This window comes from Gorilla gorilla, chromosome 3 (genome assembly GCF_029281585.2).
Source record: "Gorilla gorilla gorilla isolate KB3781 chromosome 3, NHGRI_mGorGor1-v2.1_pri, whole genome shotgun sequence".
Classification (NCBI taxonomy): Eukaryota; Metazoa; Chordata; class Mammalia; order Primates; family Hominidae; genus Gorilla; species Gorilla gorilla.
In genome coordinates, this window is record NC_073227.2 from 92,605,390 (window position 1) to 92,623,240 (window position 17,851).

A 17,851-nucleotide genomic window follows, 5' to 3' on the forward strand; every position below is an offset into this window, starting at 1 on the left:
AACCTAAATAAATGGAAGGACACATAGTTTTATGTAAACATTTCTTGCTATTCTTTTAATTTTTATCCAAAAATTACGGCAATCATATTTCACTTTCAGTAGCCAAATATAATTTTGCTGACACATCTAAGGAAAATACTAGAATCCCCCACTTTAATTCCATACATATTTTGGAAAACTCATTATTATAAAGATGCTAATTCTCCTCAATTTTAATTTTATTTATAGATTTAGTATAATCCCCGTTAAAATTGTGATAATTGTTTTTCTGTGGAAACTAGAAAGGTAATTTTTAAAAATTACATGGAAATGGAAAGGTCAAAAACAGCTATGGGAATCTCTAAAACATAGCACAGGTTTGAACAACTTACACCAGCATATATCAAAAGCTACCATAAAGCTAAAATAGTTAAAACAGAGCAACATTGATGCACACACTGACAAAAAAGCCAACAGAAGAGACGGAGTCCAGAACAGACCCACACACATATGGTCGCCTCAAATACAAGGTGAGACTGCCACGCAATTGGAAAAGAATGGCCATTTTAGTAAGTGGTGCCAAAATGGAAACAACCCAGTCCATTAACAATAAAATGAATTTAAAAATTGTAGTACACTCATACAATGGATTACTATTCAGCAATAAGGAAGAATAAACTATACCTACACACAGGAATAAATTTTACAAAATAATTTGATTGAAAAAGAAACAGACACAAAAGATCACATACTACATGAATTCATTTATTTAAAGTTAAAAATCAGCCAGAACTAACTTCCAATGCTTTAAGTCAAAATAGTGGTGAGGGGCTGGGCGTGTTGGCTCACACCTGTAATCCTAGCACTTTGGGAGGCCAAAGTGGGTGGATCACTTGGACCCAGATGTTTGAGACCAGCCTGGGTAACATGGTGAAACCCCGTCTCTACCAAAAATACAAAAAATTAGCCATGTGTGGTGGCACACACCTGTCATGGCAGCTATTTGGGAGGCTAAGGTGGGAGGATAACTTGAGCCTGGGAGATCGAGTCTGCAGTGAACCAAGACCACGCCACTGCACTCTAGACTCTGTGTCAGCAAGACCCCATCTCAAAATAATAATAATAATAATAATAATAATAATAATAATAACAATGGGAAAGTATCTGAGGTGTTGATAATGTTGTAGGTATTAATCTAGGCACAGGCACTCTAGAAAAATATAAGGTTATGTGAGGCACTCATGAATAAGACTAATAATTCTCTCTCCAGCTTTATGAATAATATGCTAGAATAAGCATATTGCCTATTTCTTCATTTCCCCAGACAGAATAAACAAGTTTTTGAAGCTTATGGCCATTTTAGCAACATAAAAAAGTACACACTTTGTAACTCATTCTGTAACTTTTTTTTCATTGTGACATTAAAAACGTGTATTTAATTTAAAAACTGAGTTGCGTTCTGTTTGTTCTCCTGCATGTTTGGGAGTAACTCCTTTTTTTTTTGCTGGTACAGAATACTCTGTTATTATCTTCTTGCTATGCTTTGAATCATCCAAGCCAAGACTTGTTTTTAGCATTAAGCTGCTAACCCAGAAGCAAAGAAAACCAGTCGCAAGGGATTATCTCTTTCAGGACTGTACTCGAATTATTATACATGTGAATTATTTAAGAATCGGATAATTTTATGTGGCAAAAGGAAGAAGAAAGCTATGAATAGAAGAAAGTAGAAGTTGTCACTAATTATTAACTAGTCAATATGAAAATAAACCCTTCCATAAATAGATTTTTATATTTTTTTCCTTATACTAAATTTTCTTCCACTTCTGTTTCTTCCATCCTGTCCACACTGGTGGATTATTTATTGCTATTTCAGTTATACATTTCAAGAGAATGAGGTGACTGATTATATTTTTGCATAGTTTCTTGGTTTAAAATACTGTGAAAGGAATTTATTTTTAAATGTGGAACCTGTTACTATGACATCAAAAAATGACAACAGAAATGGATAGCACCATTAACACCTTTAATTCTAGTGACTATAATCATTTAAAATCTCTTGCTCTTGATATAAGCAACTACCACCTTTAAATGAAAGTAGGTATTTCTAAGACATTCCAAAACTCCCTACCTAAGCTGTATTGCTTGTGTTGATCCGTATTCTCTTTAGAAATGCCTTCCTATCTCACAGGTTATTACACGATGGGAGATCACTTTATAATCTTAGCTGCTAGCCTTGAAATATTTCCTCTCTATATATTTCTTCTTAATCTCAATCTTATTGGCTACCTATTTTATTACCAATTCCTCCATTCCATTTCTAGCATTATCTCACCCTTCAGGCTTTATGAGAGGCACTGTCTCCCTTCCCCACAACTATGACTCAGTAAACCATCCTTTGGCAACCCTTAGTAAATATGCTATTTCATCCTGGTGAGGCAGCAAATTGGCCCAGCAAGCCAGACTTTACCACAAGGAATTGCCCCCAGGCAGCCAAAGCATTTCTGGGAGTTCTGTGCATCCAATTCCACAAATATTTCCTGAGTGCCTACTACGTGCCCAGCACTCTGCCAGGTGCTGGAAAGAAAATCATGAGTAAAACAGGCTCCTCGCCCTTCAAGAGCTTACAATTTAATGGAAAAGACAGAGCTTAAATGAGTAACTGCACAGATACATGATTACAAACTGTGATGACTGCTGGGAAGAGAAAGTACTTGGTACTCTGAGAGCATAAGATGCTTGGCCTGATTCAGTGTATGGAGTCAGGAAAGACCTCTAAGGAAGTGACATCCAGCCAAGATCTAAAAAGTGATCATTAGGCAGGGGTCATGCTAGGCAGGAATTTGCATAGCAGGATAAAGATCTGTGTACTTAAAAGAGGAGGTCCTTTCTATTGGAAAATTATTAAATCATCAATCAAAAGGAAGGAGGGGGAGAACTCTGAAATGTACACAGCAGGAATAAACTTAAAATGTATTCCTGTGCAGAATTATTTCACTCCAAAGAAGAAAAATAAGCATCCTTATCTTGAACTTTGCTAGGAGTCTCTCTTATATATTTAAAAAAGAAACTGAAAAGGACCCAGAGCTATAATCAGGGCATTATGTGGAATAAAATTCTAAAAGGAAAAATACAGATGACGCAGAAGTTGCAAGGTGAGATAACAATTTATATGGAGAAGAAGAAAAGGGCAAAATGCCATAAGCCAGTAGCAGTACAGACACAGGGAAGGCAGGTTTAAGATGAAGATCAAAAGAGGACCACCAGGTCGTTGGAAATTCTCAAATACATGTGCAGATTATGTGGAAGTGCTACATACTTTTAAATATAAGTAAAATGTCAAAGAATAATGTCTTAGTGTGTTTGGGCTGCTATAATGAAATATCATAGGCTTGGTAATTTATGAACAATGGGGATTTATTGCTCATAGATCTTAAGGCTGGGAGAGCCCAAGATCAATGTTAATATCTGGTGATGGCCCATTCCTCATAGACACCTTCTATGTGTCTTCATACGGCGGAAAGATAGGGCAGCTCTTTGGGGTTTCTTTTATACAGAAACCCCAAAGGGGACTAATCACTAGCATTAACCATCACAGACTACACACAATTGTTCCAAATCAGCATGGACGTTCAATAAATATCCATTATTGTGGAGGTAGAAAGGTAAAATGGAGAAGGCCCAGGACTTGTGTCCTGACTGCAATGCACTGAAGATCTGAATCACTGACCTTCTATGAGTTTCTAATGTTAGAATGCATTTGAAGCACCTGGGGAGCTTAGTAAACCATAGACTGATTGGTCCCAGCAACCCCCAGAGTTTGTAATTTAATAAGCCTTTGTTGGGGCCTAAGAACTGCATTTCTAACTAGTTCTAGGTGATGATGATGTTGCTGATTGAGAACCTTTGTTCCAAGGGAACTTTCCTCATCTGCAAAGTGAGACATTACTGTCTCCAAGGCCCAACCTCACAAATTTGTTGAATAAAATCAGTATACACTTTGAACATATAGGCTGTTTCATATTTGTCTTGTATTTCACTGCCAAGGATGGTATTTTTGAGTGACTGAACGCCTTGCTTATATTTTCTGAATAAAAAGACACTGTGTGAGTGTAAGCTTGTAATGATCAAATATCTAAGAATTCTTCATAAGTGGCATTCACTGAAGTGGCATGAATAAACAGAAATTTGAATACTGAAAAAGAGAGAGAATAACTGAGAAGTTATGTAGGCAATACTGTAAACATGGCCTTACCAGATGTTAAAATGCTGAAATACTTCCATGCCAGATGGCAAATAGCTATGTCCAAGACACACCCTGAGTACTGCACACCCACAAAGGCAACTAAAAGGAACCACCACCACCCTGCTTGAGCTCCTGTACCAGTGTGTATTCTGATTGTTGTGTGTCTTGCCTCACTGGTAATTAAATGTTTTATTACCCTTAGAAAGGAAAGAGAGGATGGAATTGTTGCTAGCTCCTCACAAACATCTACCCAAATCTTTCCAATACAAATCCTGGACTTAGCAGTCATGTTTGTTCTTCCTCTGTATCTTTATTTAGTCCGTGTAAATGAATATAAGATGTTCCAAGAGAAATAGGGGAAAATGGAGAAAAGGAGAAATACCAAACAGGAAAAAGGATTTAGGATTGTATGTCATTACAGAATAACTCCACTTGAGCACTGTTAAAACCTGCTCTGAAAAATCAGTTCAGAAAGGCCTATCTAGACGGCTAAAAGAGAGAAGACACAGTAGTCCCAGTATGACTGGTCTATATGTGTCTGTTCAGCATTTTCCAAAGCTGCGTAAACTTTCCTTCTGCAGATGCTAAAAGTATTCCAAGTTGCCAAGTGGCATGACATAGTTCCATTGCCAGCAGCTCTGCCACCTTGGGCTGCTTAGGTCTACAGCCTTGATGATCTAAGTGGCCTTTGATGTTGCCAGGCATTGGACAGAAACAAGGACTTCATACTTTGGAGCTGGGTCGGTGTTGTCTCTATTTGTGCTCAGAAAAAGGGCATTTTCTCCACTATCTGAGCTAAAATTTCTTAGCTCCAAAACTGGGATTCACTAACCAAGAACTAAAAACTGGAAAATCAGGGAATAACAGAGTGTGAGCACTCTGGATTTCTTCACATGCTTTTCCCTGAATACTACAAACTGAGCTCATTCTTTCTGCATACTCGGAGTAATGATTAGGTAAAGAAAGCATGCTTAGAATTATAAAAATCCTTCCAGGAAATGTTTTTGGCAAAAAATACTCTTCCTTAGATAAAATTGAAATGGATAATGTATGAACAATCCCATCTCAATTTATAAAATTTCAACCACATGAAAAGACATGTTTCTTGCTAAAATTCCTTCATCAGTTTCCATTAATAAATAAATGGTGGTGCTCCTTGCATCTACCTTAACTGCAACTATAAAACACTAAGCATATGAATGAAGCATTTAGGAAACCGTAATCCACTTTAAATTGGATATTATCAATTCAGCACAAAGAGTCAAAATGGTTACTTTCTTCCTTGTATTCATTAGAAAATACGGTAGAATGGAGAACTTGTGGGTTCTGTTTGGGGTTCAATTACACCTAAATATTGACCAATTAGTTTATAACAGAAACTATTTATATCAATGACTATTTTCATAGTTATCATATTATTGTTATGATTGTTATTAGCAGAAACTTCCGTTTCTGAGTACAGCCACATGAAACCATCTTAGATAGGCCATTAGTAGTAAACTTGAGCTTCCATGCAAGAGGTAGCTTTCATTACATGCTGATAGAATATAAGTGCTTCCTTTCACATCACTGTATATGATGTTTCCAAATCACCATCAACATGACTTGAATTTTTTTTTTTTTGCAGTCACAGAAGTTATAATGATTATCACTATTCCTGTTATCTTATCTTTCTATTGCTACAGAACAAATCACAAAGTTAGGAGCTTAAAACAACACTCATTTGCTAATTTACAGTCTTGTAGGCCAGAAGATGGTCAGGCCTCAATTGTTGTTTTTAATTCAGGCTCTCACAAAGCTGAAATCAAGACGTCAGCCATGCTGAGAGGGGTTTTCACCTAAACTTTTTCTCTTTCAGATTCTCGAGTTGTTAAAATTCATCTCCTTGTGGCTGTATGACAGGTCGCAGTTCTCTTGCCAGATGTCAGACAAGAACCACTTAGCTGCTAGAGACTTTCCTCAGTTCCTTACCATGAGGTCCTGAACAGTTCCCAGCATGGCTGCTTACTCTCTTCTAGGCCAGCTAGAGCATGTCTGTCTACCACTTCACTGTCTTTTAGTTAAGTCCTCTAACTAGGTAAAGCACACCCATGATAATCTCCTTTTTGATATCCCAGCATATTTACAGGCTCTGCCCACACTCAGGGGGAGGGGCTATTCAGGGCGTGTACACCTAGGGATGGAAATCTTGTGAATGGAATTCTGCTTATCACAGCAACTGTCATGAAAATTTTGCTCAACAGAACTCCAGTGATTGGGTTAACCTCTTCCCCCGAGGCCACAGGGGCAAGGGAAAGCAAGTGGTTGAGACACATCTCTTCTTGCATCTACTTCACGTGCTGGACTTCCAAGCAGAGAATTTTCCTTTTAACAAATAATTATGTAGTAAATAAACAGTTTGAAAAAAAAAACCCATTTTGGACTAGATAAATCAATTAGAGACCATCCAGTCACCAAAATCTCTTCTGGCACTAACAGTCCATGATTTCAAAAGAAATAAGTTCAAGTCAATCATAGAGCTATAGTTGAGAGTTTATGATAGAGTGAAAAGAACATTTAATTTTTAATCATAAATATTGGATTCAAGTTCTGCATATTCCAATTATTTATTCTGTAATTCTGGGACATCTGTAGTATCATTATGCCCTTCAGTTTTCTGGCAAATCTGTAGTATCATTATACACTTCAGTCTCCACGCTTAGAAATGATGATAATCATTACAGTAATAATAAAAACATATGTCTTACAGGATTACTGTAAGGACCAAATGAAGTGGTGCATATAACACAAAATAGTATATAAATGTAATTCTTATTTATATTATTACTACTATGAAGACTTCCCTACCCCAATCAAGTTGTTTAATAGATAACCATTGTGTTTACCAGCTCAATACCTCTTGATCTAGTGAATGTCTCTTCTCATTCATCATATACATTCTGTATCATTTAGGGTTCACATAAGCAACATACCTTGTTGCTATGGAACAGCAATAAATTGTGAGGACAGCAAATGCTTCCGGGGTCTACACGTCTCAAAGGGTATTATGTAATTCTAATGTGAATGCATTTTATTGTAGGACCAATGGGACACGCAAACACATAGTATGAATATTTGTAATATTCTTGAGAATATATTTAAATGGATATCCTAAGAAGCTGTCAGAATCCCCAAACTCCCAAATTAATTTCCTGGCTGTGGTACAAGAGCTATTATGAGAGCAAAGACCAAGTAGAAGCCACTGAAGTAAATTTTTAAAGACATCTCTATCACTATTGAGCCATGCACAGAAACTTTAAACCCAAAGACCTAAAAGGATTCAAGGGTGATGATTCCTGTCACTTCTCCATTTAACACTCCACTTTGGGCTAGTGCAGAAGATCGATGTATTTTAAAGAATAAGAATGAGTTTTTATAAAATTAATAAGGCAGTAATGATTATTACGGCTGCAGTTTCAGATACTATTTGCTCACTGGATCAAACAAGCATAGCCTATTTCATCTAACATGCAGGTTTCATTTGATAAAGGTACTTTTCCCTCTATTGTGGTAAGACAAGAACACCACTAGTAAACAATTTTTACCTGACAGGGCCAGCAGCATAGCTTTGACATTCTGTCTTAAGGAAATATCGAATTTCTCACACAATCTCACAATTCACTACTCTAGTCTACAATATTAAATACATATTGTTGACAGGTTCTAGAGGGCAGAAAGTAGCAGTCACCTCAGAGATTTATATAAAAAAATGTGTAGCAGAGATTGAGAAACAAATTCCATAGAAATACATCATCTTGACATCTTAGTAAAGTGCTTAAGGATCCACTGGTTCAGAGCATATCAAGATTTTTTTCCATACCGAAAAATAAGTTGCTATATATTGTATACCCAACCACTAAAAAGGAGTAGGAAGATCTAATTAACTAATACGACTTTGGAGGTGACATTTATCACTGACTCATTCATATGATTTTAAAAAGCTCCCAGTTTTAATAGAAGTCCAGGTCAAAGCAAACAAACAAAAAAGTTCTTCAGGTTTCCCAAGATACAGTGCAAATTGTTCTATTTTTAGTATTTATGACAAGATAATCCCATGGTGTGTAAAGTGGCTGTGTAGACTGGGGTGTTATATGGAGACTGTGACAAATTCTAATAAAAAATCACAGCAAAACCTATGTGCATTTAATAGTATAGTAAAAAGGGCAAGTACTTATAAACAAATAACCTTTTTTTATTTTTTAAGATAGTAGCTCCCAGCTTCGCACTGGTCTCTGATAGAACTGAATGCCTAATCAATGAATGCCAGATAGCCACGCAACTTGATATTCCATTCTTACATCGAGTGCTATTGGATTAATTTTGCAATTATGTCAGGCAAATCCAGCGGCAGTCCACCTCCATTATTCAATGAAAATAATCTACATGGATCAGGTCTCGAAGGCACAAATTGTATAATCATTTTGTTTACAGGACCCAGCATGTATGCCTGCTCCTAACGTATTTCAACTTCTCTCTCAACTGACACCTAATGTGATTCTTGGAGTTCCTTTTTACTAAATAACTGCAGATGAAGATTCTATAGCCTGTCTTGCAGATGCATCTATAAGATATACAGGAACCACCCAGAATTGGACTGCAAAAGTGTTATAGCCCCATTCAAGAATGGAGTTATAAAACAATGAAGACTAGTCCAGAAGGTGGCTGCATTTAAGCACTATACACCATTTTGCAGAAGGAGTACAGCCCAAGGCTAGGATCTACACACCACTTTCTGAGTTGTCTGGTGAAGTAATTACAATAATATAAGAAATAAATTGAAATATTGATAACCAGGAAGTTTGAAAGAAAAGTTGGGATAGATCTTTGGGAATGGGATCAGGATCTGAGGATATATGTATACCATAGGAATGCTCACCAGAAGATTCCCTGCAGAAGAGGTTCTCAATTACATGGACAGAATAACTCCTTCTGCACATGTCAGTACAGCGAGGTGCTATGGTGGCAGTAATTGAGGCTGTGCATGAAATCAACAACAGAAACTTAAGCTCTACAAGGCTATCTGAATATCAGTTCTGATGATTTCTTAACTTGTCACGTAAGGACCCATCCCTGCTATGAAGCCTTGAAGGAAGACAGCTTCCTAATATATTTTATATTATGGCACACATAGTTAATGATAAAATCAAGATGTTGAATATTTTAAAATTATATCTAATGACTACATAGTAGTCATGGATATAATTATGTCATATAATTATATCTAATGACTATAGAGTAGCTCCTCCCATAACTCTATGATATTGAGGTCTGCTGGTTTGGATGCTGGAAATCATGCAGAGAAAAGGGTGGGAATGTAAATTTGTTCAACCCCCATGGAAGACAGTATAGAGATTTCTCAAAGAATTAAAAATAAAATTACCATTTGACCCAGCAATCTCGCTACTGGGTATCTACCCAAAGGAAAAGAAACAGTTTTATCAAGAAGATACCTAAACTTGTACGTTTACTACAGCACTATTCACAATAGCAAAGTCATGGACTCAAACTAGGTGTCTATCAGTGAACTGGATAAACAAAATGTGGTATATATACACCATGGCATACTATGCAGCCATAAAAATAATGAAATCATGTCCTTCACAGCAACATGGATGTAGCTGGAGGCTGTTATCCTAAGTGAAACAACTCAGAAACAGAAAATCAAATACCACCTGTTCTCACTTACACATGGGAGCTAATCAATGGGTATATATGAATATGGAAACAATAGACTCTGGAAACTACAAAAGTGGGGAGGGTAGGAGGAAAGCAAGGGTTGCAAAACTACCAGTTAGGTACCATGTTCACTATTGGAGTGATGAGTTCACTAGAAACCCAAACCCCAGCATTATGCACTATACCCATGTAACAAACCTGCATATGCACCCCCTGAATTTATAATAAATAAGCACATAAATAAAAAATTTAAAAAGAATATCCTGTGAATAGAAAGATTCTCCTGTTTCAAGAAGGAATGCTTTTTTTTTTCTTAGTATTTTTATTTACTGCTGGTGACATCTTCCACATTCCAAAATAAATGACAGCAGTTCACTTCTGGGATGGTTAAGTACTTCCTCTCCAACCAATCCTCTTGTAGATAACTATAAACACTAAATAGAATAGAAAAAAAGCAGCTTTCTGAAGTCATTGGAGAATGAACAAATGCAGGGAGAAGCTAGAGAGGAGCTGTCACTTGGAAGAATGAAACGACACATGGGTGAGTTTTCTGATTGTATGGCTTTTCTTTCTGAGGTTAAGTCTATATGAGTGGCTGAAATATGAATGAGAACCGGGATTTTACTGGCATAAAGAACCAAAGTACTGAGTTTGGGCATCACATACTTAGAAGTTTGGGGTTGGGTAAGTGCAGTGGTCCTGGAAAACAGAAAGTCATAGAAGGTGACTTCCATATTCTGCAAATGCACTTTCCAACAACCTCTGGCTGACCCCTGAACTATATGTGTTTGAGGCGGACTCTAAGCAGCCCAGCTAAGGCTAAAAGGAATGCAGAGGGGTTACAGTTTACAATCTGATACCAGCCACAGTGTCGGTCTAAAACAAACAAGTAAAACAAAACAAGAAGCACACTATCTAGAGGACTACCACATAATGCAACATCTCTACAATGCATCATTCAAAATGTTTAAGAAACAATTCAAAATTAGATACATAAAGAAACTTTTTAAATGTGATCCAGAATCAAGAGAAAAGAGAATTAACTGAGAGTGAATCTGAGATGAATCAGATGTTAGAATTAGGATGCAAAATTACAAAATTCTTCAATGATATAAAGAAAAATATACTTATAACGAATGAGCAAGTAGAAAAGCTCAACAGACAATTAAAATAACTAAAAAATACAATACTAAATACTAATAATACAATAAATATATATATATTTTAAAAATCAAGTGGACAAGTTTAACATCAATTGAAAGTGACACATAAGGGTCAGTGAACTGGGAGATCAATAAACAGAAAATATCCAAAAAGAAGAAAGAGAAAACAGTTTGAAAATTATAAACAGAGTTTCAGTTATCTGTGTAGCAATACCCAAAGGTATGACATACATATAACTGGAATCTGAGAGTATAGAACAAGAAAGAATTAAGAGAAAAATTATTTGAAATGATTATGGCCATTTTCAAAATCTGCTAGAAGACATACATTTACAAACTCAAAAAGTTCAGTGAATTTCAAACAGGACAAAAAGAAATAAAACCACACATGGGCAGTTTTTAGTCACATTGTTAAAACCACAGATAACAGAAGATCTTGAAAGGAGTTAGAGAAAAATAACATACGATATATGGGAGAATAATGATACGAGTTATCCTTGACTTCTCATCAAAAACAATGAAGGCCAGAAGACAGTAGAAAAATGTCACCAAAGTGCTAAAAGAAACCAAAACCTTAAAAACTACCAAATTTGAATTCAAAATCTATTGAAAATTACTTTCAAACAGGTAGATCACATAAAAACATTTTCAGATAAATAAAAATTATGATGTAAAGCAGAACTACACCACAAAAATTCCTATAGAAAGTTATTTGGGCTGAAGGAAAATGATACCAGATAAAATCAGATGTCCAGGAAACAATATTGAGCATCGAAAAGACCAATATGTGGGTAAATATAAAATATTATTTTCTATTCAATTTCTTTAAAATATTTATGTTTAAAGCAAAAAATATATGGTGGGATTTATAACATATGTACAGATAACACCTGTTATAACTATAGCATAAAGAAAAGTGGGGCCGGGCGTGGTGGCTCACACCTGTAATCCCAGCACTTTGGGAGGCCAAGGCAGGCGGATCACGAGGTCAGGAGATCGAGACCATCCTGGCTAACACCCTGAAACCCCAACTCTACTAAAAATCCAAAAAAAAAAAAAGAAAATTAGCCAGGCTTGGTGGCAGGCACCTGTAGTCCCAGCTACTCCTACAGGCTGAGGCAGGAGAATGGCGTGAACCTGGGAGGTGGAGCTTGCAGTGAGCCGAGATCCTGCCACTGCACTCCAGCCTGGGCGACAGAGTAAGACTCTGTCTCAAAAAAAAAAAAAAAAAAAAAAAAAAAAGAAAAGAAAAGAAAAGGGGGTCAGTCAATGAACCTATGTGATTACAAAGTTTTCACATTTTACATGTATTGGTAGAATATTAACTCTAAAGACACTTGAAAATTCAAGGATATTTATTATAGTACCTCAGTGGCCATTAAAAAAATAAATTATTAGAGCTAAAAAGCTGGTAGAGAAGCTAAAATGGAATTACATAAAATATTCAATTAATTCAAAAGGAGGTAATAAATAAGATACACAGGGACGAAGAGCAGGTAGGACAAACAGACAATAAACTGTGAAATATTAGACCTACCTCCAACCATATCAATAATTACATTAAGTGAAATGCTCCCTCCAAAAGGCAGAGATTATAAGAATGAATAATAATAATAAAAAAGCTAGTTAGGCCAAACTATATGCTACAATACAGATAGGTTGAAAGTAAATATGTGGAAAAGAGATAGCATGCATAAAGCAAGCATAAGATAGCTGAGTGACTGTATTACTATCATAGAAAGTAGGCCTCAAGAAAAAGTTACACTTTGGAATTTCCTAATTAGTTAAAAACATTAATTGAGTACTATACTCACTACCTGGGTGATGGGTTCCATTCTACCCTAAACTTCAGCATCATGCAATATACCCATGTAACAAACCTGCACATGTACCACCTGAATCTAAAATAAAAGTTGGGAAAAAAATTAATTATAAAATAAATAATTTGGGTATTCCAAATTTATTAGGAAGGCATAAAAATCAATGATTTTTTTTTACTTTTAACTACACTCAAACTTCATTGAGCTAAGTGATTTACATGTATTTTTTTTAGGCGTGTTGAGAAATCTATAACCTAAAGTTAGAGAAGATAACATTTCTGATTTCCAGCCATCATCTATATGGGTATATACTTGCTATGGAGTTATACCAGAAAGCCAATAAGTTTTCATACTGAATTTCCTTGAAAAGCTTCCATACTCAGGAGATCTCACTCTTGGTAAACTCTTTAAAATGTCTCAGTACCAACTGAATCATTTCCTAAAATCAGTAACCAAAATTTTCTTTCACTTTTTTCTTTCCTGTTTTTCTCTTTCGATCCAAATTTATGTTTGTATGTATGTGTATGGATGCACATATTCACGGCATGTGTTTATATATATACACTCTTATTTTTAAAAGCACATTTCATCCATCTGTGTCACTCTAGCAATACTGAAGTTAAATTGCCTAGCCAAAAATATTGGCAAACAACATTTTGCAAAAACACATTAAGCAACACAAAGCAAGGAATCTGTGTTCCTTCTCTCTCTTTTTTTTAAAGTAACGATACAATCAGTGCAATAAGGGAGAATCACATCTAAATCATATCTAATTTTTTTTTCCAAATCTGTTTTTGAATTTTACATTAAATTTAAGGGATGGGGGAAGAGAGAGAGAGAGAAACTGAACAACACTGATGAGTCTCGGGGAAAGCAACCAGACAAACACACAGAGCACCATTACAACATTTTCATGAGCTAGACATAAACTAAATAGTAGATAACTTTTCCAACACTCTACATCTATTGAGTGTAAAGCTAGGATTTAAATCTAGGTGGTCCTACTCAAGGGCCTGCTCTTTAAGCCCACTGAACTATTCCATCAAAGATAATCAAGGCTTTAACACACTGTGATGTTTTTAAGGGTTCATAAGAAAGTAGATTCTCACCACGGTAAACTAGCATTTTTTTAAGCAATCTTACTCACTGACCTTCCTATTTTAAAAATAAGGTAACATAAAAACAGAATAATTGAAACATTAGAGTTCATTTACATAAATAAACGCTCTTTTCAATAGCTAAGACTATCCAAAATCTCAAAAACCTATTCTTCATCTGTTGGCTGTTAAAGGAGTTTTAGAAAAAGAAAGCTAACAAATTTCTCAAGGTGAGTAGACATTATCAAAACAAATCACTGATTAGAATTTGTTTTTTACATTCTGAGTCTACTCCCTTTAGAGAACTAAATCTGTTAGCTGATGTAATTAGATAGCTAAAATTCATGCTTTTTTGTATGAACATTTCACTTATTCTTCATAACAATTAAGAGAAGCAGGTATACCCTGTTATCAGTCACATTTTACAAACCATGAAACAGATGTCCACAGAGATTTGGTCTCTCTCCAAAGCCATATGACCCATAACTGTCAGAATACAGATGTTCTTAAGCTTGTGATCTAAACCCCATACTCAATCAACTATGCTAGCTGCCTCTTACCTTTATCTTAAATAATCACAAAAATTCTTAAATGGTAAATACCTTTCACCGATAATGATATGCCAAACCAGGTACTATTCAACTGCCAGTTCTTGTGTTGAATTTCCTAATTAAAAGGTGTCAAGCTACCTAGCAACTGACACCTTTGGGGAAGGGAGTCAGCTTGGAGGTGCATATTGGGGCTATCCTGAGTGAGCCTTATCTCACTCTAGATATGGGGCACAAGGCTAATTAGCAAATAGAGGCATCTAAAGTTTTGGAGTGAACTTGCTATATTGAATACAGTACTATCAAAATTTTCTCTTCAAAATTGACTTGAATGAGGTGCCTAAGGCAACATAAGTGATGCTGGTCAAAAGATAAAGGGATCCATCTCTTCCTAGTTGATTAAAATGCTCAGACTCAAAGAATGCTATTTATTGTTGTTCCCCCAGTATATAATTAACAAAAGACAAAAAAAACTTTCTGCAAGTTCCTAAAGAGTGCTATTTAGCAACATTAGACACTAGAGAAGTAGTTTTCTAAGATCAAAGTATAAGAGCATAACTCCAGGTAATCACCAAGTAATTGCTAGCAGCCAATATCTGTCTTATTTGTCAGTGAGATGGTAAGAATGACTAAAAACCAGACTACTTTGTAAAGAGGAGAATATTAAAAACTCTTCCATTAGCATAAGGTAAAAACAGGGATTCTTCTCAACCATAAATGCTGATGTGACAAATCCTGTTGCTGTCATGCCATGTGACAGACACAACCGCAAGGCTTGGACCCCAGCCCACTGATCATGCCAGGCGAAAGGCTGGTGCTCCCAAACCTCAGGTCCTCATCTGGCAGCATGGGTCTGGGGCAAGTATTATACCAGGTCATACCACTATTGTGTTTTGGTCTATGATAGGCCAGGAGAGGAACTGGTACTTCACTAATCATGCAGTTTAAAAGTACCACTGCCCGTATTGAGGCCCCTCTTCCAAAGTCTGTCATCAAGACCTACTAGAATTATGTGTGCTTCCCTACAATGCAATGTGCCAACAAAGGGGCCATGTCACTACCCCTGGTGCTGCTTTCTCAATGCATTTTCTCCAGTGTGCCCCAGTAGCTTGTGCATGTGCTGCTTAGCCATTACCCTTGTGAGCCTTATCTTACAGTTTCAATTTCTGGACTATGAACATTAGAAAAAATAAATAAATGTCTTTTCTGTTCAAGTCATAGCGTTTGAGGGAGCTCTTTGCTGTAGCAGTTTAACCTCATTCCAATCAACCCACAGGCTATATTCTGTCAGCATTCTCCAAGACCACCCATAGATTTGATGACTCCTTAGGAGGATTCACAGGACTCAGCATATAGTCCTGTTCATGGTTAGGATTCATTACAGGAAAGCATACAAAGAAAAACCTGCAAAGGGAAAAGTCACACAGGGTGAAGTTCAGAGGAAGACCAGCACAAGCTTCCAAGAGTCCTCTCCCAGTGGTGTCACACAGAACACACCTAATTCCTCTAGCAATGAGTTTGACAAAACATGTGAAATGTTGTCTACTAGGAAATCTCATTAAAGACTCAGTGCCTGAGATTTTGTTGGGGGCTGGTCACGTAGCCATCCTCGGCCTAGCACAAACCAAAATTCCAGATTCCCAGAAAAAATTAGGTGTTCAGTATCACCCACACTGTTTGTACCGTTTTGGCACAGCAAGCCACCCTTATCAGTTCTGGGAATGCCAACCCTTCTAAATTCCAGTTTTTAATATGCCAGCCAATGACCAACCTTGCAAGGAGGCCTTTCCGAGGATAACAGACTCAGGATTGTTATGTTAATTCTTTACCACACAGGTATCCTAACTAATATTTTATATAAATCCAGCAAAAATAAAAAAGAAAATTCAGAAGAATAATCTGTTTCAAAATTTGTGAATGACCACCCCTCAGGAATGACAGAGAGGAAATAAATTAGTGGTGGGGCTTTAACAATATCTGTAACATTTGAAACATTTAAAACAAACATGGAAAAATATTGATAGCTGTTTAATTGTATGATATACACATGTCTATAATTTTATTTTTGTTCATTTGTATAACTTTGAAATGTTTCACTTAAATTAAAAGATGAAAAAACAAAAAAAATAAAATCATACAAACAAGAAACTATCCCTCATGAAAGTATATCATTAATAACATTTAGAAAGGACTATGCAGTGGAGAAACAGCTGTGAAGCAACTCAAATGTGCCAACGTTAAGAGAAAATTTTGTAAGGTCCACCAGCGTATGTCACAAATTAAGTGACTTTAAAAAAAATCTCCTGAAAAAATATTTTGGAACTATAAAGATAATGGGTACCATAACAGAGGAAATCTGGGTTTATATCAATATTTAATAGCCATCAACCAGTCAATCAATCAATCACAAATACTCCACACATACCACTCTAACAATAAATGAAATTACATAGAACTCCAATTTACAATAGCTGTTTAGCTTACAATTCACTTATATTTTTCTAATGATAAGGAGAGAGAGAAGGAAAAGAGGAGATGAATGTGTATACACACATATAGGCCTGCAAGAATGAGAGACAGAAACGAGTGGAGAAGAGGGCAGGAAAAGGAGAGGTGAAGCGGAACTGGGAAGAAATACCGTGAATACAAATGAGAGAAAATCTATTTCTAGTTTCCAGCACTAATTCAGGTATTTTCAAATCTCAAGTGTACTAGAGGGGCAAATGTCTTTAAACTACGTTTAAATAAGTAGGAAGCACTAGAAGAGTTACAGAATAATCAGAACCCTATAGTACTAATTTGAGAAGGACGGCATAAGAATTACATTACAAAAGATTAACCGTATTAACCAACTTTAAAAAAGTCTCTGGGATTCTTCATGACTACTTTTAGTTAAAATAATAATAAGTACATTTATTTATGATGACGGCGCCAATGATGCTATTCTAAGTACTTTATCTTATTAATTCTCAAAAGAACCCAGTGAGGAAGACACTGTTTTTCCCCATTTTACATGTGTGAAAACTGAGGCACAGAAAGTTAAAATAAATTGTCTTAGATGGAGCCTGAATTCACTCAGGCAGACTACATCCAAAGCTTTTATTTTTAACTTTACTCATTTTGACACTTCATTTCCTATTATCTCATACTTTATGAAAACATAATATTCAACTAAAAATAACTACATTTCCTATACTGATTACTCATGACTTTGGCAAAGCAAATGTTATTATACAGGAAGGAGCAAAAGGGTATGTTTCTCCTGTGAATTAAGAGAAGGCTTCAG

General features: G+C 36.0%; 1 protein-coding gene across 1 annotated transcript in view; it reads right to left on the reverse strand.

The window, feature by feature from the left end:
* ADAMTS3 (ADAM metallopeptidase with thrombospondin type 1 motif 3) overlaps positions 1 to 17,851 on the reverse strand; it is a 288,210-nt gene that overhangs the window by 91,721 nt on the left and 178,638 nt on the right. The gene's annotated exons all lie outside the window — the stretch shown is intronic.